This window comes from Macaca fascicularis, chromosome 7, assembly GCF_037993035.2.
Source record: "Macaca fascicularis isolate 582-1 chromosome 7, T2T-MFA8v1.1".
NCBI lineage: Eukaryota > Metazoa > Chordata > Mammalia > Primates > Cercopithecidae > Macaca > Macaca fascicularis.
In genome coordinates, this window is record NC_088381.1 from 173,096,787 (window position 1) to 173,103,197 (window position 6,411).

Below are 6,411 nucleotides of genomic sequence, written 5' to 3' on the forward strand. Positions count from 1 at the left end.
ATGAGGATAAAGAAATAGGAGCAGTCGATATTCAAAGAGATAATGACTGAGATCTTTACAGAAATAACCAAAAGCATAAATCCTTAAGTTTAAGCTGCACAAGTCCCAAGCAGAATGCATAAGAATAAACCTAACCTGGACACATCATGTTGAAACTGCAGAATTCCAAAGACAAAGAGAAAACCTTAAAAGCAAACAGAGATAAGAGAAACTGTTTTCAAAGGAACAACAGTTAGGTTTGTGCATATTTCTCCATAGTCACATTATGGTTCAGAAGTCAATATCCTCAAATTGTAAGAATATAACAGCCAATACCCAACTTAAGTATTATTCAAGAGTGAAGGAGGGAGCAGGGCACAGTGACACATGCCTATAATCCCAGCATTTTGGGAGGCCAAGATGGGAGGATCACTTGAGCCCAGGAGTTCCAGACCAGCCTGGGCAACATAGTGAGACCTCGTCTCTACAAAGAATAAAAAAATTAGCTGTGTCTGTAGTCCCAGCCGCTCAGGAGGCTGAGGTGGAAGGATGGCTTGAGCCTGGAGGTCAAGGCTGTGCTGAGCCAGGATCACACCACACCCAGCCCAAAAGTTATCAAGCAGCAGTACCACACTCCAACACTACAACTTGGGCGACAGAGTAAGACCTTGTTTCCTAAAAAAAAATAAAAAATAAAAATAAAAATAAAAAAGTGAAGGAGGAATAGCTATTTTCAGACAATAAAACCTGAAATTACCAGGTAACCTGATTTACCACTGTAGAACCAGAACCATGATGAAAGAATCACTTAAAGATAATAAACTTTAGGAAGAAAAAACCCTTTAATTTGGAATTCAGAAGGAAGTGGGGTATGCAAGAAGAAATGATGAGTAGAGAAATTGGTAAATATGTGGCAAATCTAAATAATCATTGAATGTTAAAAAGTTATAATGACTATGAAAGTTTACACCTAAAGGGAAAACTAAAATACTAAGGAATAAAAGCCAGAATCCCTAAGGAAGCAGTTGGAGTAAAACATTCTAAGCCCTTTTTGCTGTTCAAAAGGGTGGAGAGATGAAGTCTAGACTTCTGAAAGTCAAGTATCATGTTACAAATATAAAGGTAGCCGCTAACAGCATAGAAAGATAATGGTTTTTTTTCTGTCAGCTGTATGGTAGGTTCCCAGGAAGTATAACAAAACCTTTAAGATTTCCTGTTCTGTCTCCTCGTCTGCATCTGGTCCTAGCATTCCTCCCCTAAGAAAACATGATTAAAGTAGGGAGAAGGACCACAGCCCTGAGTTCTGCACTCTCAAAGGGAAAGGGAGAAGTGAACGTCTAGGTGACCCTGGAACAGCAGGTGCTGCCTGGCCTCATTATCAAGGGCAGCTTCTGGATCTCAGGACTTGATATCAACTTGTTATCTCATTAGCCTCATTTGGAACTGCTGAACCAGTGTCTTACCGAGCTACAGGTAAAGAGATGAAAGTGAGGCCTCAGCCCACCTGGGTGTATCTCGCCTCAGTCTCCCCTTGTTTCACGTGGTCTCAGGGTTGGCATTCACGTTACTGCAGACCATTAAAGAATCTCTAAGTAGGCCAGGTGCAGTGGCTCACACCTGTGATCCCAGCACTTTGGGAGGCTGAAGCAGGCAGATTGCTTGAGCCCAGGAGTTTGAGACCAGCCGGGGTGACATGATGAAACCCTGCCTCTACCAAAAAATATAAAAATTACCTGGCTGTGGTGGTGCACACCCATGGTCCCAGCTACACAGGAGGCTGAGACAGGAGGATCACTTGAGCCTGGGAGGTTGGGGCTGCAGTGAGCCGTGATCATGCCATTGCACTCCAGTCTGGGTGACAGAGTGAGACCCTGTCTCAAAAAAAAAAAAAAAAAAAAAAATAGAATCTCTAAATAAAGAATTAGAGAAATTCATTCAAAGTTTTGTGGGTTGATAGTGACCCCTGCAGAAGCAGAAAGGCAAGCATCTCCAATCCAGGGCCCTCAATGCTCCCATGCAGCAGAGCCTGGCAAATATGAGCTCACATCAAAAGTTTTTATTTTTAAATTTTGAGACGGAGTCTCACGCTGTTGCCCCAGGCTGGAGTGCAGTGGTGCAATCTCGGCTCAACGCAAGCTCCACCTCCCAGGTTCACGCCATTCTCCTGCCTCAGTCTCCCAAGTAGCTGGGACCACTGGTGTGCACCACCACACCCGGCTAATTTTTTGTATTTTTAGTAGAGACAGGGTTTCACCGTGTTAGTCAGGATGGTCTCGATCTCCTGACCTCGTGATCCGCCTGCCTTGGCCTCCCAAAGTGCTGGGATTACAGGCGTGAGCCACCGCACCCAGCCCAAAAGTTATCAAGCAGCAACACCAGCAAAAAATGACAGATGGACAGAGTACTGGAAGATGCAAAAGGAGCAAAATGGCATGGAATACAGCCAGAGTCAGAAAAGCATCATATGGAAAACTATAGTGATTGAAAATAAAGATCTTTCAAAACCTCAATGAAAGAGTTAAACAGCAGATTAGACACAGTTAAAACAAGAATTAGTCAACTATAAGAAAGATGAGAAGAAATTACCCATAATGCAATACACAGGAACATGGTGGGAATAGAACATGTGAAAGACATGTTAATAGACATAGAAGATTACGTGGCAACATATAACATACGTCTATCTGGAGATTCTGAATGAGGGAGTAGCAAGGATGAGACAGAGGAAATATTCAAAGAGATCATGCCAGAATTTTCCAGAATTGGGAAAGACACATGCCACGGGTTAAGTTGTCTCTCAAAAGATGTTGAAGTCCTGATACCCAGTACCTGTGAATGTGGCCTTATTTGGAAATAGGGCGTTTACAGATGATCAAGGTAAGATGAAGTAATTGGGGTAGATCCTGTAAACCAAAAATAAAAATCTAAGCTCCCAACTGACTGATGGATCCTCCCCTCAGCCAAGGGCATTCCAAAGTTAACCTAAAAGACTAGCTCAGGCCGTGATGGAAATTAGGGGTCAGATGCTTCATTATGCCCTCTTCCCTTTGGAATTCTGGCACAGTGACCAGCATTAACATTCAAACAGAAAGATTAAAATTAAGACTGATAGAACAGACTCTTGAAGTCTGGTAAGAAACATCTGCAATCCATTCTCTCTGAAGTCTGCTACCTGGAAGGCTTCATCTGCATAGTAAGAACCTTGGTCTCTACAACCCATCATCTTAACCTAGACACTCCCTTCTATTGATTCCAGGTCTTTAGATAACTCTTTTTTTTTCCTTTTTTTTTGAGACGGAGTCTTGCTCTGTTGCCCAGTCTGGAGTGCAGTGGTGTGATCTTGGCCCACTGCAACCTCCACCTCCCAGGTTCCAGCAATTCTCCCACCTCAGCCTCTGGAGTAGCTATGATTACAGGCATGTGCCACCATGCCTGGCTAATTTTTGTAGTTTTAGTAGAAACGGGGTTTCATCATGTTGGCCAAGCTGGTCTCGAACTCCTAACCTCAGGTGTTCCTCCCATCTTGGCCTCCAAAAGTGCTGGGATTATAGGCGTGAGCCTGGCCTAGATAACTCTTTCAACCAACTGGCAACCAGAAAATCCTTGAATCCATCTCTGACCTGGAAGCCCCCACTTCAAGTTGTCCCACCTTTCCAGACCAAAACAATGTACATCTTACATGTATTGATTGATGTCTTATGCCTTCCTAACATGTATAAAACCAAGCTGTAGCCCAACCACCTTGGAAACATGTCTCAGGATCTGCTGGGGCTGTGTCACAGGCCATTAGTCACTCATATTTGGCTCAGAATAAATCCCTTCAAATATTTTACAGAATTTGACTCTTTTTATTGACAACCCTAATCCAGTGTGACTGACACCTTATGGAAAGGGGAAATTTGGATGCAGAGACAGACATGTACAGACGGAAGGCATGAAGACACAGGGAGAATTTCATCTATAAGCTAAAGAACACCTGGGGCTACCAGAATTAATGAGAGAGGCACAGGATCCTCCCTCATAGCCTCAGAAGGGATTAACCTTGCTGACACCTTGAGTTTGGACTTCCAGCCTCTGGAACTGTGAGACAATACATTTCTGCTGTATAAACTACTCAGTTTGTGATACTTCACTACAGCAACCCCAGAAATGAATACAACATGTATCCACAGAAGATACAAAAACATAAGGTATGCCAAACAGAATAAATGAAAGTAAAACTACATAGTTACGTCACAGTAACATTGAGGAATACTGTAGATAATAAAATCTGTTTACAACAGCCACAATAGTAAAGAAAGATTCTCTATAAAAGGATGGTGTTGGCCAGCCATGGTGGCTCACACCTGTAATCCCAGCACTTTGGGAGGCAGAGGTGGGTGGATCACCTGAGGTCAGGAGTTTGAGACCAGCCTAGCCAACATGGCAAAACCCCGTCTCTAGTAAAAATACAAAAATTAGCTGGGTGTGGTAGTGTACACCTGTAATCCCAGCTATTTGGGAGGCTGAGATGGAAGAATCACTTGAACCTGGGAGGTGGAAGTTGCAATGACCCAAGATCATGCCATTTGCACTCCAGCCTGGGTGACAGAGTGAGACTCTGTCTCCAAAACAAAAAAGAATGGTGGTGGTTTTCTTAACAACAATGGGACACTAAAGACCTCAAAGTTTCCAGAGAAAAGAACTGTCCATCTGTAATTCTATACCCAGAAAAATGATCTTTCAATAATAAAGGAAAATTAGAAATATTTTTATGTTACATAACAATTAAGAGTTTACCAACACACCTCAACTCAAGGAAAACAATTGAGAACCCCAAATTTTATACCCAGCCAAACTACTATTCAAGTAGCTTTTAAAGGATCTATTTCAGGAAGAAGGACAATGATCACAGAGGGAGAGGCTGAAATAAAAGAAGGAATAGTGAATAAAGAAATTGCTAAAAGTGTCTGGGCATGGTGACTTACGCCTGTAATTCTAGCACTTTGGGAGGCCAAGGCAGGTGGATCACCTCAGCTCAGGAGTTCAAGACCACCCTGGGCAACATGGTGAAGCCCCACCCCTACTAAAATACAAAAAATTAGCTAGGCATGGTGGTGTGTGCCTGTAGTCCCAGCTACTCAGGAGGCTGAGGCATGAGAATTGCTTGAGCCCAGGAGGCAGCGACTACAATGAGCCAAACTGCACCACTGCACTCCAGCTTGGGCTACAGAGTGAGACTCCGTCTCAAAAAAATAAAAATAAACAAAAATTTTTTAAAAAGGAAATCATTAAGAGTGGATAATTCTAAACACACTCTCACTAGATAAATAATATCTAGTTAGACAAATATATAATTATTGTAGTTAGATAAATATATCATCATTATAAACATTTAATTTATGGAGTTTAAAATAATAATATTACAAGTGCTATGGTCAGGCAAGTATCAATAAAAAGAAAGCTGGTGTGGCTAAACTAATATTCTCTCTTTTTCTTTTTTTTTCTTTTTTTTTCTTTTTTTTTTTTTTTGAAATGGAGTTTTGCTCTTGTTGCCCAGGCTGGAGTGCAATGGTGCAATCTCGGCTCTCCGCAACCTCTGCCTCCTGGGTTCAAGAAATTCTCCTGCCTCAGCCTCCCGAGTAGCTGGGATTACAAGGATGCAGCACCACACTTGGCTAATTTTGTATTTTTAGTAGAGATGGGGGTTTCTCCGTGTTGGTCAGGCTGGCCTCGAGCTCCCAACCTCAGGTGATCCACCTGCCTTGGCCTCCCAAAGTGCTGGGATTACAGGCGTGAGCCACCATGCCCGGTGCTAAATTGATTTTCAAAAATACATATTTTAAGACAAAAACTATAATTATTGAAAAGAAGGCCAGTATATAATGATGAATAGTATTGTTCAGAGGATATAAAGATTCAAAACATGTATGTACCTGAAACAGCCATAAGTATGGGGAAAAAATGAACAAGACTGCAAGTAGAAATTGATAATTCTATCAAAAAAGAAAATTTCAACACAACTCTCTCAGTGACTGCCAGGTCAAGCAGACAAAACATTAATAAAAGGTGAATAAGATTCCAACAGCATGATTTGCGAGCTGGATTTAAAGCCATAGCTAGGCGTGACCGTTGGAGAGGACACATTTTGCTCAGGTGTGTGTGGAGCACTTACAGCAATGAGCACACGCTTAGATGTAAGACCGGGCTCAACGCACTTCAAAACCCAGTGTCATATGACTTCGCTCTCTAAGCCAAACATAATTCAACTCTCAATCGCTCACTGAGGAAGAGTGTTAAAATACATTTGAAACCTTACATCAGATTTCTAAATCATTCATGAATGAAAGAAAGCATAAAATACTTAGAACTAAATGATAATTTATTCCTTACACACTTACATTAGTAAAGAAGAGCAACTGAACATTAAAAAGTTAAGCATCCAGCCGGGCA